The sequence below is a fragment of the Tachypleus tridentatus genome, chromosome 10 (genome assembly GCF_004210375.1).
Source record: "Tachypleus tridentatus isolate NWPU-2018 chromosome 10, ASM421037v1, whole genome shotgun sequence".
NCBI lineage: Eukaryota > Metazoa > Arthropoda > Merostomata > Xiphosura > Limulidae > Tachypleus > Tachypleus tridentatus.
The window spans coordinates 9,769,320-9,789,940 of record NC_134834.1 but is presented as its reverse complement, the minus strand read 5'-3'; the positions used below and the strand labels follow the sequence as shown (position 1 = coordinate 9,789,940).

The 20,621-nt window shown below is 34.2% G+C and overlaps 1 pseudogene; it reads left to right on the top strand.

The window, feature by feature from the left end:
* LOC143227944 (voltage-dependent calcium channel type A subunit alpha-1-like) overlaps positions 1-19,048 on the top strand; it is a 56,047-nt pseudogene extending 36,999 nt beyond the window's left edge.
* Positions 19,049-20,621: the final 1,573 nt, after the last annotated feature.

The following is a 20,621-nucleotide window of genomic DNA, read 5'->3' as shown; positions in this document are numbered from 1 at the left end:
TCCGTTACAAGGGTTAAATCCCTTACAGAGCGAGCCTTTCTTTAAAAACAAAATTGTAATTATCTTTCAGCACGTGGAAAAGCAGAAGCCAAGCGGAAGAAGTTACAAAGTATTCTTGGGAAGAGCACATCTGAAGAGGAGAAGGAAACCGAAGAAGAAGGTAACGCTTCGTGGCCTAAAACAAAGATTTACAAATAAGATCTCAGTAGTTTTGTTTCTCTAAGAAAATCTCTGAGACTAAAATGATAGGTTAATGGACATATCATTGTTACTGAGTTGATTCCACGTGATTCACGTATAATAAGTTTTTATTTCTTATTATTAAGTAAAAAAAGATCGAATTCAATTTATCTCATCTTTCACTATGAAAGGAATAAAAACGGTTTTCAGAGACTTTGACTTTTGACATTAAGGACTGGTTGCTATTTTAGTAATTCATGGCGGATTACGTGAACTGTAAGCAATCGAAGTCGAAAATATTAAATAACTATACTTGGCGTGGTAAGCTTTTCTCAAAATTTCTATTTTTATGCTCAGCAGATAGCCCGATGTGGCTTTACTATAAAAAAACACCCATAAACATCTATTTTTGTGTTGTAAAAACAAATCCTTTATAATTTATATGTTTTTCTGTTCTGAGTGTTTAAGTCCAGAACTAAAGTCATTGACGTGTTTCTAAATAATTCACCTTGAGTTAGTTGTTGTTGTTGTTTTTTGAATTAAGCACAAAGCTACACAATGGGCTATCTGTGCTCTGCCCACCACTGGTATCGAAACCCGGATTTTAGCGTTGTAAGTCCGCAGACATACCGCTGAGCCACTGGGGGACTCCTTGAGGTAGTAAATATTTTAAACAGGTGATTTGTCAACTATAAAAAGAAACATTGTTCAGGTTTTTTTAAAAGTACTGACTTCGTTTAATTTTCACTTTCAATGTTTCTAATTAAAATTATGAATAAAAGCCCCACTCTTCTTCTGTCATCTGACCCCCCGTGACGTCTGTGAATTCACGCTTCTAAAACCCGGGTTTTATTGCAAAGAATGAATGTATCATTCATTCAAAATAATGAAGTCAAACTTCTGTCATCTAATAACTGGTAATTAGAAGATGTAAGTGTTACAAGTTACTTTTTACAACAAACCAGCGTTAAACTTTGTGATGTATTGGTCTTCATCAGATCAGTATCAAACTTTATGGTGTGTTGGTCTGCATCAGACCAGTATTAAACTTTGTGATGTGTTGGTCTACATCAGATCAGTATCAAACTTTGTGATGTGTTGGTCTGCATCAGACCAGTATCAAACTTTGTGATGTATTGGTCTTCATCGCATCATTATCAAAATTTGTGATTTATTGGTCTGTATCAAATCAGTATCAAACTTTGTGATGTATTGGACTGTATCAGATCAGTATCAAACTTTGTGATGTGTTGGTCTACATCAGATCAGTATCAAACTTTGTGATGTGTTGGTCTACATCAGATCAGTATCAAACTTTGTGATGTGTTGGTCTACATCAGATCAGTATCAAACTTTGTGATGTGTTGGTCTACATCAGATCAGTATCAAACTTTGTGATGTGTTGGTCTGCATCAGATCAGTATCAAACTTTGTGGTGTATTGGTCTTCATCGCATCATTATCAAAATTTGTGATTTATTGGTCTGTATCAAATCAGTATCAAACTTTGTGATGTGTTGGTCTACATCAGATCAGTATCAAACTTTGTGATGTGTTGGTCTACATCAGACCAGTATCAAACTTTGTGATGTGTTGGTCTGCATCAGATCAGTATCAAACTTTGTGATTTATTGGTCTGTATCAGATCAGTATCAAACTTTGTGATGTGTTGGTCTACATCAGATCAGTATCAAACTTTGTGGTGTGTTGGTCTGCATCAGATTAGTATCAAACTTTGTGATGTATTGGTCTTCATCGCATCATTATCAAAATTTGTGATTTATTGGTCTGTATCAAATCAGTATCAAACTTTGTGATGTATTGGACTGTATCAGATCAGTATCAAACTTTGTGATGTGTTGGTCTACATCAGATCAGTATCAAACTTTGTGATGTGTTGGTCTACATCAGATCAGTATCAAACTTTGTGATGTGTTGGTCTGCATCAGATCAGTATCAAACTTTGTGGTGTATTGGTCTTCATCGCATCATTATCAAAATTTGTGATTTATTGGTCTGTATCAAATCAGTATCAAACTTTGTGATGTGTTGGTCTACATCAGATCAGTATCAAACTTTGTGATGTGTTGGTCTACATCAGACCAGTATCAAACTTTGTGATGTGTTGGTCTGCATCAGATCAGTATCAAACTTTGTGATTTATTGGTCTGCATCAGATCAGTATCAAACTTTGTGATGTGTTGGTCTGTATCAAATCAGTATCAAACTTTGTGATGTATTTGACTGTATCAGATCAGTATCAAACTTTGTGATGTGTTGGTCTACATCAGATCAGTATCAAACTTTGTGGTGTGTTGGTCTGCATCAGATTAGTATCAAACTTTGTGATGTATTGGTCTTCATCGCATCATTATCAAAATTTGTGATTTATTGGTCTGTATCAGATCAGTATCAAAATTTGTGATTTATTGGTCTGTATCAAATCAGTATCAAACTTTGTGATGTGTTGGTCTACATCAGATCAGTATCAAACTTTGTGATGTGTTGGTCTGCATCAGATCAGTATCAAACTTTGTGATGTGTTGGTCTGCATCAGATCAGTATCAAACTTTGTGATGTGTTGGTCTACATCAGATCAGTATCAAAATTTGTGATTTATTGGTCTGTATCAAATCAGTATCAAACTTTGTGATGTATTGGACTGTATCAGATCAGTATCAAAATTTGTGATTTATTGGTCTGTATCAAATCAGTATCAAACTTTGTGATGTGTTGGTCTACATCAGATCAGTATCAAACTTTGTGATGTGTTGGTCTGCATCAGATCAGTATCAAACTTTGTGATGTTTGGTGAAAATGTAATTTTGATAACTTATTTTTATTTTTGAGCTTTTTTTGGCTGCTAGTAGTACTGTCAGTGCAATACGCTTGTGTTGCCCTCTACTGAGAACGTGATCAATTGGTGTTTAAAATCACTGGTTATTTTGGTTAGGTTATTTAAAGTACATACCTTAAAAACATGTGATTTTGGAAATTATTAAATAATCACAATATGCTAGAAAAACTTCGTGGAAATGAATCACGTGTTGGAGTTATAAGAATAATTACTTATTCTGATGTCAATACACGTATTAATAATTGTCTTTGTTTAGAAATATCACTTACGTGCTATTATATTATTTTGAAACATCACTTACATTTTACTATATTTCTCTTGCACATCAAATATTTTTGATTCTCCACTTGTCTCTGAGTTATCCTCGTTTCATGGAGCACCATCCCTCATCAGTAACTAACAACATCATACTTATAATATTATGGAAAGTTAGGACTTTCGCTACTGGTAAGTCCTATTTTCGGACTGTGGATTCCAATGTCTTCCTAGTCTCGTTGTTTAGTTTCTGTAGTGCACATTCGTGTATGAAAGACTTTTTAATACTTGGAAATAAACAACCTCACAACACCAATCATTTGTTTTTCGTTAACTGGACACTCAACGTTTCGCTTCATAGCTTCCTCAGAAGCGTTCCACTAAACCACAAACCGAAACTGAAACTACAAAGCTACGAATGAGTTCAAATATAACTTGGACATTCAACGTTTCGCTTCATAGCTACTTCAGAAGCGTTCCACTAAACCACAAACCGAAACTGAAAGTACAAAGCTACTAATGAGTTCAAATATAACTTGAACATTCAACGTTTCGCTTCATAGCTTATTCAGAAGCGATCCACTAAACCACAAACCGAAACTGAAAGTACAAAGCTACGAATGGGTTCAAATATAACTTGAACATTCAACGTTTCGCTTCATAGCTACTTCAGAAGCGTTCCACTAAACTACAAACCGAAACTTTGAATGTCCAGTTAACGAGAAACAAACATTTGGTGTAAGGTTGTTTATATCAAGACGTCTTTCTAAACTGTCTTATTTTCCATTTTGATGTCTTAGTTACTTTTCTCTGCCAGAAATACCAAGAAATTGTTGAGAATGTCTTATTTAAATATCGGAACAAACATACACACAGTGGCTCAGCTGAAAGTTTGAGAGCTTACAAACTAAAATAATGATATAACACTAAAATAACTTATTGTGTATTTCTATGCTTCACAACTAATGACACAAACAGAGGTCAGTGACCCAAATTTATAAGATTTAAAACATCCAAAGTAAAACTCGGCTTTACTGATTTCAGATCAAGTGAATTTCTCGGTAAATTTTTTCCCTTCACAAGAAACCTTAGATATAAAACAAAATATGACATCACTGTTACTATTTGATTTTTATTACTGTTAATAACTGCAACTATTGTAATTGGAAATATATAATGTTTAAAGCCAAAGCATAATTATTTAGGATTATAAAAATAGGATTTAAAAATCATAAAAATAGGCTTAACATTTATTTCTTTATTTCTTATTGGAGTATATTTTTTTGGTCATTACAAGAGTTTCTCATACAGTAAAAAATAAAAAAGACTGACCAAAAGTCGAACTTTCTGGCATACTTAATGCTGTCTCACTGACCTATTTTAATCTATTTAGGTTTCACAACACGTTCTTATTTGAAGACAAAAATCATCGACAAGGGGGCGTGCAAGTCGTTTTGGAGAGCAGAGAAACGAATAAGGTACGAGTTTTATATTCTACAACATTGTAAGCACTCATTTAGGCTTAAAGTATTTAATACGAACGAGGTATCACAATCAGTAACTTTTGTTTGAGCTCTAATGTTCTACTTTACGATATGTCTCACTTCAACAACGTAAAAATTCTTGAACATGATTAGCTGGTCATATCTTAGGAAGTACAAGTTTGTCCTCCTACGATTAACTGGTGTTTCACTGTAGAACTTAGGACTCCAAACCCGCGGTGAATACAGACCAAATAGCTAACTGTTTAATTTTTTACTAAAACAAATAAACAAATTAAACTTAATACTTGAAACTGTCGATAGGTGATGAAACTCAATAATTACAGATATGAAGAAATAAAAGTTAAACATACAGTTGTTTTCCCTGTTTTTTTTTTGGGGGGGGTTCTATTCTGTCGAATAAATATTAAGTTATTTATTGTTACAAATATTTATAGTCTCACAAATGATTCACGTTCCTCCACTGTACCGCAAGATTGGTTAGGTTTAGTTGTGGTTCAACACAAAATTATAGAATGGGATATATATGCTGTGGACATCACGGGTATCGAAACCCGAGTTTTAGTGTCGTAAGTATGGAGACATACCGGTGAGCCACTAACAAGTGTACTCTCAGATATAGCGTTGAAATATTCATTTAATAAATTTGAACCTTTGAATCGGACATGCACGAAACAGATTACAATAATAGTCTTAAATATTCCTGTTTTGGTCAATAGGTTTTTGTATTTTGCTGAATATTAGAATCGTTTTCTACGTGTTTTCCCATTTCAAGTAATACGAAGGTTGCTTTGTACAAAGAAAAAAACATACTCATTAAGATTAATGTTCATGTGGGAATTTTAATTTAGTAGGAAAAACTGGGATCCTGTTATAATAAAACAACTTATAAAATTGTGTCGACCAGAGGAAGAAAAGATTACATGTGTTTTGTGATCCTGCTATAATAAAACAACTTATAAAGTTGTGTCGACCAGAGGAAAAGATTACATGTGTTTTGTGATCCTATTATAATAAAACAACTTATAAAATTGTGTCGACCAGAGGAAAAGATTACATGTGTTTTGTGATCCTATTATAATAAAACAACTTATAAAATTGTGTCGACCAGAGGAAAAGATTACATGTGTTTTGTGATCCTATTATAATAAAACAACTTATAAAGTTGTGTGGACCAGAGGAAAAGATTACATGTGTTTTGTGATCCTATTATAATAAAACAACTTATAAAATTGTGTCGACCAGAGGAAAAGATTACATGTGTTTTGTGATCCTATTATAATAAAACAACTTATAAAATTGTGTCGACCAGAGGAAGAAAAGATTACATGTGTTTTGTGATCCTATTATAATAAAACAACTTATAAAATTGTGTCGACCAGAGGAAGAAAAGATTACATGTGTTTTGTGATCCTGTTATAATAAAACAACTTATAAAGTTGTGTCGACCAGAGGAAAAGATTACATGTGTTTTGTGATCCTGTTATAATAAAACAACTTATAAAGTTGTGTGGACCAGAGGAAAAGATTACATGTGTTTTGTGATCCTGTTATAATAAAACAACTTATAAAGTTGTGTCGACCAGAGGAAAAGATTACATGTGTTTTGTGATCCTGTTATAATAAAACAACTTATAAAGTTGTGTGGACCAGAGGAAAAGATTACATGTGTTTTGTGATCCTATTATAATAAAACAACTTATAAAGTTGTGTCGACCAGAGGAAAAGATTACATGTGTTTTGTGATCCTATTATAATAAAACAACTTATAAAGTTGTGTGGACCAGAGGAAAAGATTACATGTGTTTTGTGATCCTATTATAATAAAACAACTTATAAAGTTGTGTCGACCAGAGGAAAAGATTACATGTGTTTTGTGATCCTATTATAATAAAACAACTTATAAAATTGTGTCGACCAGAGGAAAAGATTACATGTGTTTTGTGATCCTGTTATAATAAAACAACTTATAAAGTTGTGTCGACCAGAGGAAAAGATTACATGTGTTTTGTGATCCTATTATAATAAAACAACTTATAAAGTTGTGTCGACCAGAGGAAAAGATTACATGTGTTTTGTGATCCTATTATAATAAAACAACTTATAAAGTTGTGTGGACCAGAGGAAAAGATTACATGTGTTTTGTGATCCTATTATAATAAAACAACTTATAAAGTTGTGTCGACCAGAGGAAAAGATTACATGTGTTTTGTGATCCTATTATAATAAAACAACTTATAAAATTGTGTCGACCAGAGGAAAAGATTACATGTGTTTTGTGATCCTATTATAATAAAACAACTTATAAAGTTGTGTGGACCAGAGGAAAAGATTACATGTGTTTTGTGATCCTATTATAATAAAACAACTTATAAAGTTGTGTGGACCAGAGGAAAAGATTACATGTGTTTTGTGATCCTGTTATAATAAAACAACTTATAAAGTTGTGTCGACCAGAGGAGAAGATTACATGTGTTTTGTGATCCTATTATAATAAAACAACTTATAAAGTTGTGTCGACCAGAGGAAAAGATTACATGTGTTTTATGATCCTGTTATAATAAAACAACTTATAAAGTTGTGTCGACCAGAGGAAAAGATTACATGTGTTTTATGCTCGAGCAGTTTAACGCCTGTTCAATGTACTTTTATATTACACATTTTGAAGTGTCGACACAGTATAGGCACAAAATACGCACTCAAAACTTCAATCAAGTGGACCTAAAAAGTCCACTTGACTAGTTCTGTTTCTCTTATTTCTTGATCTTATGTTATATTTAAAGTACATATTATTCATCAAAGTTTGTAGGCTTAACAGTTTTGTTTTGAGTTTACTTACTGGTTATAAATGTTGTATTATAACTTATATATTTTAAACTTAGGTACTTTAGAATAACCGTATTAGTTTCAGAATGATCAAACCGTTGTATTTGTTTTAGGAATATTCTTACTTACTATAAAAACCTATAATTTGTAAAACTAATACTGGGTTAGTTTGGTATCGTACTTTTCAGACGATACATCCTTACACAGGTGCATAAACATCATAAAACAGAACGAAACAGCAGTTCAGTTCCACCGAATAACTCAACAGTTATCAGAATACACGTACAGAAAACATTTTTGTTACCTGAGGGATAATAAAAAAAATAAAAACAGCGAAATAATAAACGAACAAGTAGGGCAAGATCTTAATTTACGTTTTATAAACACTCTGAAAAAAAATCTAAATAATTTTTATAGTAATTATGATATGTTAAGTTATAGCCGAACAACAATACAAGTTACCATGGGAACACTGTATAAACACGTTACTGTGGCAACACTATACAAACAATCGGCTTTAAACGCCCTCTGAAATTTATTAATTAAAAATAAAATTGATCTACATTAGGTTAATGTTATAGCTGCATCCTCTGTATGCACGTGTATATAAACTAGTTTGGTAACGAAAGTCAAAACTGAAGTAAATGTTTTAGTTTTTTTACGAAACAAGTAATCGAATAAAGGTTAAAATTTGTGTCGGTTTAAACTATTAGTTCGTTTCATATAAAATGGCCGATTGTACAGATAAAAATTAATCCGCCACATTTTTAACAAACAACAGTTTTATTAGTCAAAATATGGTCCATTTGCTGCAATGGTTTTCTCCATTTCTCCAATAAAAATATCCCGTCTCTATACAACTCTGTTCTTTTGGAGACAAACTCATCAAAGGCTTCGACAATAGTCTCCTGAGCCTATGTTTTGTTCCGGCAAAACAGCTCCAAGTGCCTAAAAAAGTAATAATTAGTTGGAGATAGGTGGGGTTAGTTTGGTGGATGCTTTAAAATAAAAAAGTAATAATCAGTTGGAGATAGGTGGGGTTAGTTTGGTGGATGCTTTAAAATAAAAAAGTAATAATCAGTTGGAGATAGGTGGGGTTAGTTTGGTGGATGCTTTAAAATAAAAAAAGTAATAATTAGTTGGAGATAGGTGGGGTTAGTTTGGTGGATGCTTTAAAATAAAAAAAGTAATAATCAGTTGGAGATAGGTGGGGTTAGTTTGGTGGATGCTTTAAAATAAAAAAGTAATAATCAGTTGGAGATAGGTGGGGTTAGTTTGGTGGATGCTTTAAAATAAAAAAGTAATAATTAGTTGGAGATAGGTGGGGTTAGTTTGGTGGATGCTTTAAAATAAAAAAGTAATAATTAGTTGGAGATAGGTGGGGTTAGTTTGGTGGATGCTTTAAAATAAAAAAGTAATAATTAGTTGGAGATAGGTGGGGTTAGTTTGGTGGATGCTTTAAAATAAAAAAAGTAATAATTAGTTGGAATAGGTGGGGTTAGTTTGGTGGATGCTTTAAAATAAAAAAGTAATAATTAGTTGGAGATAGGTGGGGTTAGTTTGGTGGATGCTTTAAAATAAAAAAGTAATAATCAGTTGGAGATAGGTGGGGTTAGTTTGGTGGATGCTTTAAAATAAAAAAGTAATAATCAGTTGGAGATAGGTGGGGTTAGTTTGGTGGATGCTTTAAAATAAAAAAGTAATAATCAGTTGGAGATAGGTGGGGTTAGTTTGGTGGATGCTTTAAAATTTCATATTCCAATTCTCTCAAATTTGAAATGGTGATTTGCGAGGTATGGGATCTGGAGTTATCTTTCAGCAGAATCGGTCCATTTACCAATGATGGCTCTTTGGTTGTTAATTTGTAATGCATTATATCAGTTTGTTGGCACTAAGATTGTGCTGTAAATGTTTCACCTGGCTGCAGAAAAGAATAATGGATAATTTCTTCTGCAGACCGCCATAGTGTCACCATAACATTTTTTTGGGTGCAAATGCGGTTTTGAGGCAAGTCTTGAAGATTCACCTGCATTTAACCTTTGTCCTGATCTCTTCTGGTTGTCGTATAGGATCCACTTCTTGTCGCAGGTAACGATTCGCTTAAAAAATGACTCCCTCTTCTTCCTAACCAGTTTCTGCCCTTCCGTCAATTCGTACGGTACACGTGTGCAACCGTTTTATAACCTTTTCATTTGTAGCCACGTGACGATAAACAGTTGAACTGGAAACTTGTAAGTCTTCTGCACGTGCTTGAACTATCGTGGGTTGTTTTACACAATAGCTATGAATCTTTCTTCATTCATCTTCTGCACGTGCTTGAACTATCGTGGGTTGTTTTACACAATAGCTATGAATCTTTCTTCATTCACAGCAGCTCGAGACTTTTCTCGAGGTTCATATCGCCAAAGCAAAATTTCTGGAACCAACACAGAATAGTCCGTTTAGAAGTCGTCTCCTGTCCAAACGTTAGATGGATGTTTTTAGTGGCCTCAGCTACAGTTTCCTCAATTTGAACTCTTACAGAAAAGTGGTTTCAATTATTTTGAAGACATCATCTTGTATAGGGTTCAAAACAAGTATAATATAGCTTGTCATGACAGACATATGAAAAGTACAGGACTCTTGTCAGTACTAAACAGCATACGGTCAAGTTACTGTGTCTGACCATTTCAACCATTTCATACGAAACGACCTAATATAAGAAAGAATACCTTTCGTTCGTACTGTTGGTTGTTAGGTAACCAAGTTTGTATATAATTTCATGTTCGTCCGAAACATGACGTAATGCTCCTGAGGAAGGCGTTCCATCCGAAACGCCGTGCAAATAAACATTTGTTTCCAAGCATCAATAATAGTACGCTGTCACTTATTTTACGCCATATCCTACCACAGAAATCTTGAAAAGTGTATTTACTATGTTCATTTTTCATTTAATTTTAAGGCACAGTTTAAATATCAAATATGTATCAGTATAATAACTTTTCAATTACTCCTCTAACAGTTATACGTTCTCCAGTAAAACCTTTTTCTCTTATTAACTTGCAAGTTTTATATTTAAATTATAAGTTTGAATATATTAACCTTATTATCTCAGAAATGATGAAATGTACCATGCAATTTTCAAGTAATATGTTAATTACAAATCACTCTAGAAATGCCGTTTCGGCTTTTCACCTAATTCCAAAAAAATGTTTCGGCGTTTCACACTTCACTAGAGTACTTTGAAATTGGGGGTGTTTTATGATAGAAGTGAAAAGTATCCTAGTAAAAGGTGAAACACCGAATCGTCAATGAATACGTTGTTTTTCTGGAGTTGGTCGTAATTTCAGTTTTATCCAATAGGAACATTGTTAACACACGAAAGTTGTCTCTATGAGACTTGTGTGTTTTCTTATAGCAAAGCCACATTGGGCTATCTGCTGCGCCCACCGAGGAGAATCGAACCCCTGATTTTAGCGTTGTAAATTACTAGACTTACCGCTGTACCAGCGGGGACTATGAGGTTTAAGTACGTCCCAAAATTACTTTTTATGTTTTCCTTACTGACCCTCTGTAACCTAGTAACGAAGATCGTTATGTTTGTTGTGTGGCATGAAAGCATATTCAAGAATGTGATACTTTTAATACGTGAACACGTGAAACGTCTTTATTTGTACAATGTTAAACAAAATTATCGAAGTACCTATTTTAAATATATGAAAATCAAGACGAACTCTGAAACTCTCATAATGTCCATAGATGTTGGTGACAATTTATTGGCTCTTATCACGCGATATAACAATTAATTATTTTGTCTGGTTTTCTCATCACAGTTCGGGAAACAGTTGTTTATTTCAAGAAGCTTGGTTGTTTTTTGTGTGTGTGTTTATGTATTCCTTTGTTTTTGTTGTGCTTGTGTAACGAAGTAATAGATGCCTATTTTGTTCAATTCAGCAGAGAAAAATTAACCAGTCCAACAAGTATTTTTCCTCTCAATTCACAACAACAATAGACAAGCTTAATGTTAATTGACGTAATTGGTTCAGCTATTTGAAACAGCTAAATATAATGACATTGTTTGACATATTATCATAGCTAATTTTGTTTCGTTTGTTTGCAGGTTTTTTATTCGTCACCTTGTAAAACACAAGTATTCTATTGGTTTGTGATTGTACTGGTGTTTCTTAACACTGTTTGTGTAGCCATTGAGCACTACAACCAGCCAAAATGGCTGACAATCTTTTATGTAAGTATACACGTTATTTGTACAGTACGAGGTATCATAATTTGTTTAGTTGAAAGAATAGTCTTGTAATGGAAGAAAAAAAAAACATTTTTTGTATCAAGTATACCTGTGTGGCTTCATAAAACAAAAATCAAAAGTTTGACTGTAATCAACTTGTACAAAGCATCAAGTGATCTTTGAGCTAAGCCTAAGCTTTCTCGTTGATGTAAGCCTAAACTTTCTCGTTGGTGTAAGCCTAAACTTTCTCGTTGATGTAAGCTTCAATTTACTCATTTATATAAACCTGAACGTTTTCGTTGATGTAAGCCTAAACTTTCTCGTTGATGTAAGCCTAAACTTTCTCGTTGATGTAAGCCTAAACTTTCTCGTTGATGTAAGCCTAAACTTTCTCGTTGGTGTAAGCCTAAACTTTCTCGTAGGTATAAGCCTAAACTTTCTCGTTGATGTAAGCCTAAACTTTTTATATCACGAATATAGTTAACCAACGCATAATCCTTTTAATTATTATATATTTAAATCACATTAAAAACATGTGATATTTTTTATTTCTCTGTCTTTCGAACTGTAACAATGAAATTTATCGTTTTAATAACCACAATTATTGATTTTATTTGTTTGTTTTTTTCAGATTGGGCAGAATTTGTTTTTCTTGGTCTCTTCATCTTTGAAATGCTTTTGAAGATGTACGCCTTAGGCCCCCGGATCTATTTCGAATCCTCCTTCAATAAGTTTGACTGTGTAGTAAGTACCGTATAACATAAGATACCATCATATGATGTCATGTGACGTTTTTTCATGACAAATTGTACGTAAAAACACGTTGTAGTTACTTTGACCTTACTTGTTTCAAAGCTGGAAAACAAAAAACAAGTTTCGGGTTCGTTTTATATTGGAAAAGAGTCTTGTAGAGAACTAATGAGGCCTCCATCTGTTTTTTTAGGTCATTGCTGGTAGCATATTTGAGGTTGTTTGGTCTAGTGTTCGAGAAGGATCCTTTGGTTTTTCTGTACTGAGAGCACTACGGTTACTTAGGATATTCAAAGTTACCAAGTAAGTTTCCATTTAACCACAAATGAAATTTTAGGACAGTCTTAAAGGAAAAATAAATTACGTAAGTTCGATAATTGTTGCCTTTATTATACTGTGTTCGTGGGTAGAAATTGATACCCACTTCTATAGAGGTCGCTTAACACATCCTTGACCAGTGATTTGAAAGATTAAATATCCCTTGGAAACAGAGAGTACAAAATATCCTTCAGTGTTCTTTATACGAGTATTAGTTAACTTATTAATTATAATATCTGTAAAAATACACACACAGGGACAACAAATTATCTTTGCTGTTGAGGCAGTTGTAGGTAAATACGTTGGATTTGTTTGTGTTTCAATTTCGTGCAAAGCTACACGAGGGCTATCTGCGCTAGCCGTCCCTAATTTAGCAGTGTAAGACTAGAGGGAAGGTAGTTAGTCATTACCAACCTCTGCCAATTCTTGAACTACTCTTTTACCAACGAATAGTGGGATTGACCGTCACATTATAACGCCCCCCACGGCTGAAAGGGCGAGCACGTTTGGTGTCAAGGGGATTCGAACGGTAATGACTAGCTGTCTTACCTCTAGTCGTACACTGCTAAATTAGGGACTGCTAGCGCAGATAGCCCTCGTGTAGCTTTACGAGAAAATTCAATGACAAACAAACAGTTATTTGTTACTTTGATACTGTAAATTATAAAAACTATATTTCCTTTGAAGGTATATAAATGTAATTATAATTTATTTACAGTAATTCGATATTTTCCTTCTGTTCAAACACAGTCTGGTCTGCTCTTCACAGATAATTACACTAAAGTTTTATTCTTTGCTGTGATACTTTTTTCAGTTTTAACAATCTGTTCTCTCCATGACAACAGATACTGGTCATCTCTTCGTAACCTGGTGATATCTCTCCTCAGTAGCATGCGGTCCATCATCAGTCTTCTCTTCTTGCTGTTTCTCTTCATCCTTATCTTTGCCCTCCTAGGGATGCAACTCTTTGGAGGGGCGTAAGTTGTTGTTTCAGATTCGTTTTACCAGTTAAGTCATTGAATTACATTATCTTCATTCATTCTCAAAGATAAACCATGTTTTGGATGACTTCGTCTTATATAGGAAAATGATTGTTTGTTTTTGAATTTCCCGCAAAGCTACACGAGAGCTATCTGCGCTAGCCGCTCCCTAATTTGGCAGTGTAAGACTAGAGGGAAGGCAGCTAGTCATCACTACCGACCGCCAACTCTTGGGCTACTCTTTTACCAACGAATAGTGGGATTGACCGTTAAATTATAACGCCACCACGGCTGAAAGGGCGAGAATGTTTGGTTGTTACAGGGATTCGATCCTGTGACCATCGGATTACGAGTTGAGTGCCTTATCCACCTGGCCATGCTAAGCCCTACGAAAATGAAGAAAATATCTTTAAAATTTTTGTACATTCGTTTTAAAGAATATTTGAAAATAATACAAAAGCATGTTATCAGTACATGATAGATTAACATGATATATAAAAGTGTTGTGTACACTTTCCTGGTCGATTAATTTATCTATAAAGCAGAATTTTGATATTCTAATGGGAGTTTATTGTGTTTTTTTAACCTGCTCGAAATTTGCCAAAATTTGCTATTAAATAAGTAATACTATGTTTGTATTTATTATCCTGTTTTAATCAATGAAATTCATTAATTTCATCCAATCAAATAAGGCGCCATCTATTATGAAATATTCAAGTCCTATTACAAACGCCATTTTAAGTTACAAGCTCGCATTTCATTGCCCGCGAGTGACACAGAGATATGTCTATCGACTTACAACGCTAGAACGAATTTCAATACCCGTGGTGGGCAGATATTCGGTTGTGTTGCTTTGTGCTTAGCTCCAAACAAAGAAATCATTTTTATTTTCCTGATGTTAGTTTTTACTTATTTACTATCGTAAAAAAAATGTCCAGCGATCGTAAGGAGAGCAAACTGCACTCTCGTGAAGTCCTCAAAATACACACACTTTTTTTACTGCCATTGGTGTTACAATGTTGACTAATTTCAACACCATGACGTACCTAATATTGCAAACTATTCAATACTAATCAAAGCGAAAATTAAGATATTAAATAAAAATTATTTCCCCTTGTTTCTTTACCCTAATAAGAAAATTTTGAAAATAGCGTGTGTGTTAGTATACAGAAATACAGTTCGTAAAATAAATTTCTGGTTAAGCACTTACTTCATAGAGGTATTCTTTATATTATCACTTCTGCACGTGCATACAGAAATTATAGGAATAATAATTGCTTATTAACATCAGAAGGCCCCGCACGGCCAGGTGGGTTAAAGCGTTCGACTTGTGTTTTAAGGTCGTGGGTTCGAATCCCTGTCGCACCAAACACGCTCGCTCTTTCAGCTGTGGGGGCGTTATAATGTCACATTCAATCTCTCTATTCGTTGGTAAAAGAGTAGCTCAAGAGTTGGCGGTGTGTGGTGATAATTACTTGCCTTCCCTCTACTCTTATACTGCTAAATTAGGGACGGCTAGCGCAGACAGCCCTTGTGTAGCTTTACACGAAACTCAAAAAACAAACAAACATCGGTGACACATAAATAACAAATATCGATGAATTTTCATTTTAAGTTATTGATTTATAATGGAATATTGTAACTGTCTCTTGAAATAAATAGATGTTTTGTTTGCTGGTCTGTTCTGGGTTGTCCGTTTGTGTGTGATGTACATATCTTTTCAGTTTCAACTTTCCTGATGGAACCCCATCCGCCAACTTCAACACCTTTCCTATAGCCCTTCTCACTGTATTTCAAGTAAGGCTTGCTGATAGTAATTGATAAGTTTTTGTTTAGATTTGTTGTTTTTTAGTCTACTGCTGTTAGAAGATGTTTGTTAAGATTTTAACAGCTGTGTAGTGTTTTGTAAGAATGTTTTCTGTTAACTTCAAGTTCGAGTTGAAATATTTCAGTTAAGCCTAACTTTAAAGTTTCTGCTGAAACTCCATAATTGTGATTCAAAATATTTCACCTGAGCCAAGTTCGAGTTGAAATATTTCAGTTAAGCCTAACTTTAAAGTTTCTGTTGAAACTCCATAGTTGTGATTCAAAATATTTCACCTAAGCCAAGTTCGAGTTGAAATATTTCAGTTAAGCCTAACTTTAAAGTTTCTGTTGAAACTCCATAATTGTGATTCAAAATATTTCACCTAAGCCAAGTTCGAGTTGAAATATTTCAGTTAAGCCTAACTTTAAAGTTTCTGTTGAAACTCCATAGTTCTGATTCAAAATATTTCACCTAAGCCTACATTAAAATTTCTTCTAATACTTCGTTATTTTGATTCAAATACTTGACTTAAGACTTTTTCGGAGCATTTTAGTTTTATGTTGTTCGTTTCGACGACAATTTGATATAAAGGAAGTGTGTGTTGGCTTTCTAAGAATTGTTTCAATACAGTCGTTTATCACAATTGGCATATTTTTGTGAAATTATGAATTGAGATCTGCACCCTAACGGTCACCACAAAAATTAAAAATCTATTGATATAAAGTATTAAAACAAACAACTAGCAACCGTCGTCTCAGTCGTCTACGAATCGCTATTGTTTTTATTTTCCAAAAATAATCTTTGTAATTTCTTGTTATAATTTTGTTCGGGGTTTACTGTGTTTCCACCTGTAGATCCTTACTGGCGAAGACTGGAATGAAGTTATGTATAGAGGAATCGAATCCCAGGGAGGGATTCATGGAGGAATGATCTATTGTTTGTACTTCATTGTCCTTGTTCTCTTTGGAAATTGTATCCTTTATCTGAAGTCTGTTCACAACGTAATGCGTGATGAAGCATTTGTTGGCCCCTAGTGTTTCTTTTTTTCCCTTAATAAATATGTGTATATTTGTGTACAAAGCACTGCCCCTACTTTCTCTGATATCTTTATTTTTCAATTTATTATTAATAAGAACTTGTGCATGAAAGTTTGTTTCTTTGTTTAAATTTTGCACAAAGCTACCCAAGGGCTATCTGCGCTAGCCGTCCCTAATTTAGCAGTGTAAGAGTAGAGGGAAGACAGCTAGTCATCACCGCCCACCGCCAACTCTTGGGCTGCTCTTTCACCAACGAATAGTGGGATTGACTGTCACATTATAACGCTCCTACGGCTGAAAGGGCGAGCATGTTTGGCGTGACGGGGATTCGAACTCGCGACCCTCAGATTACGAATCGAACGCTCTAACCCACCTGGCCGTGCAGGGCCGTGCATGAAAGTGCACCAACCACACTATATCCAGTTGCAACGAGATCTGTTTCTCCATACTAGACTTTACAAGGGTTAAGGCACTGCTGGGCCTGATAGTACAACCTTTACGGTGTGAACTTGTTCACGTGCATGTGTCACGTTTATTTAGTTACACGTTTCTTCATCTTATTTTCTTTATATCAAACAAACTGAGGTACTCGTCCTTTGTCCAAATTATGACCTTAAAAAATATGTTACATTATTCATTATTACCTCACCAAATGTTTTCTAAAAGCTTTAATAACCCAATATGTATGTACTTAAAACATGTACACGCTGTGAGATGGTTAGGTGGCTTTATAGGAAGAGGTAGTGACAAAAGTAATGGCGGTAGGGATGCTTTCTATTACCTCATTTTAATGCCCATCTCTTAATGTCTGTCTACTGTGTTTCACGGGCCGAAGTTGAAATATCACAGGTCAAAGTAGGATCTCCAGATATGGCTTACTGTGTTTCACGGGCCGAAGTTGAAATATCACAAGTCAAAGTAGGATCTTCAGATATGGCTGATTGTAGCTCTTGGAGAAAAAGCTTCAGTTGAGTTTGTGTAGTGTTTACAATAGTGTCGGCCATTTGTAGTATTGTATTATTCCATAGAAGGTGCTACTGCACTTTCTGAGATATATAAGACATTTGTGTGCCTTTCCCACACTGTATGTATGTTGTTATATAGAAAAGTTAGTAAAGTTATTTTATATTTGGTTTAAGGACATGACACCCATCTATAGATGTAGATAACGTTAGCTTACATCAAAAACAATAAATTCTTAATAACATCAATACTGAGAATAGAGGGATCTTGAATTCCAATAACATTTCCCTTGTTCCAAACTATTATCCTACAAAATTTGGTTAAAATTGACCCAGCGACCTAGGAGTAGTTAGATAACGGACAAACAGACAGACGCATATTTTTGTGTTTTATTTATATAGATGAATTCGGTATGTTTTCTTACTAAACTATAGACACCCTTCTAAACGTATTTCTTGCTATCGCTGTTGACAACCTGGCCAATGCTCAAGAACTCACTGCCGCTGAGGAGGAAGAAGACAAGGAGGTCGGTTACCATGGTTACTTAGAATAAAGATTTAAACGCTTTAAAACACGCGCGGGTAATTTTGTCTATAGTTTTATAAAACAATATAAATGTTATAATTTATGAACTTATAGAATAACCACTTACAATCTTAAATGTTAAACGACTTTGTATTAATATTAATATATCGAGCTGAATGCTTTGTGTAGGCTAAACATCCAGGTTGGAGACACGACCATCCTTAATATCGAACTGTGGATCACAGGGAGGGTGGTCAATCGGCAGCACCTGCGTTCTATATATTTCATCTTAACGGAATTTACTGTAATAGTCATAACACCTTCTTTTTTTCTAATGGGACGTGGGTGAGTCTTTATATTTACAATGCTAAAATCAGAGGTTCAGTTTCTCTCGGTAGATACAGCGAATAACTGATGCGGCTTTGCTGTAAGAAAATATATAAATACATACATATAACGCCCTCTTCCCTGAAAAATCGAATTGCGATTACCTACTTATCAAAGCTCGAAACTCGGATCTTTTAGTTTATAGCCCAGCACAACCGAACCAAGTGACTTAATAACACACAATTATAATCTTAATTATAACCATGTAATAAAGTGTAAAATAATACGTCCAAGCTATGTTAACAGAACTTTTGTATGTATTTATGGACATAGTCTCTGTGTTTGTATTTAATTTACTGTATTAATCGTAGCGGACAAAGGATGAACTAGAAAACGAAATGGGAGTGTTGCATACAAGGAGTTGGGATACTCCACAAGTTACCGTCTACCCTCCTTCACCACAGAACAACTCAGACAGTAGACTGAGACAGTTCACTTAGTAAGTTTTGTTGTGTTCACCTCAGTTTCTCCTATCAGCATCAGACTTTAACCGTCAGAAGAATTCTCATTTTTTGTTATTGTTGTAGTTAAGTATACTTACAATAACCTCCGATATTCCTGATATAGTTTAACTATCGATGTCATACAGTTGACAGTCAGCAATATGTATATGTGTATATATATAATACCCAACAGTAAAGTTAATAAAACCAAATCAAAAGGAAGAACTGTTTGAAGACAGTAAATATAAACCTCTGACTAATGACAATTTGTTACAAAAAAACAAAACAAGCCGAAACAAAAATGAAAGAAGTTGCAATGATCGAAAGGACCCCCAGGTTTTCACCAAAACTAAGGGCACATTTTATATCTCGCGTGTACCCGGGGGATCCTCTCGATTAGTGAAGCGTTTTTTTATTTCTATTTGGGTTTGTTTTTTGTTTGTAGCAAATCAGATATATATATGGTTTGTTTGTGTGGGTACATTTTTATCTATCGTAAGAGCAAAAAAGAAACCGACGTGTTTTGGCACAGTGGAATATATATATTTTTTTTTTTGGGGGGGGGGTTGTCTCAGCTAACTATTTTCTGTAACACAATTACCATCATAAGGGTTTTAAAATATTGGGTCGGCATGAGTTATATGGTCGGCATTAATTTTATGTGCTGCTAACACTTAAGTATTTCACTGTGCTAAAAATATTGGATTTAGTGCATACAGTGAGCCAGAAAATAAATTATCTTCTTCCAATATTTCATTCAGTGTGCTTTACGATTATAGCAAAGTGTTGATCCAACTAGATGATCTAATTACAATGTCCAAGTGTGTTACTTCTGTTGACAACACAATCTTCACACTTTTGGAAACTGAACAGTCAATTAACCATATCATCATTATATCATCTTATCCTCATTCTTAATAAGATATATAGACTTCTATTATTTAAATAGCGATGTGACCACCATACCCTGTTTTATGTATTACTGTAATGATCTGTTTCTCTCTGTTACTTCTTTAGTTAACGATGTAACCACCTTACTCTGATTTATGTATTACTGTATTGATCTGTTTCCCCCTGTTACTTCTTTAGTTAACGATGTAACCACCATACTCTGTTTTTGTTTTACTGTATTGATCTGTTTTCCCCTGTTACGTCTTTAGTTAACGATGTAACCACCATACTCTGTTTTTGTTTTACTGTATTGATCTGTTTTCTCCTGTTACTTCTTTAGTTAACGATGTAACCACCATACTCTGTTTTTGTTTTACTGTATTGATCTGTTTCCTCCTGTTACTTCTTTAGTTAACGATGTAACCACCATACTCTGTTTTTGTTTTACTGTATTGATCTGTTTCCTCCTGTTACTTTTTAGTTAACGATGTAACCACCATACTCTGTTTTGTTTTACTGTATTGATCTGTTTTCTCCTGTTACATGTCTTTAGTTAACGATGTAACCACCATACTCTGTTTTTGTTTTTACTGTATTGATCTGTTTCCTCCTGTTACGTCTTTAGTTAACGATGTAACCACCATACTCTGTGTTTTTGTTTTACTGTATTGATCTGTTT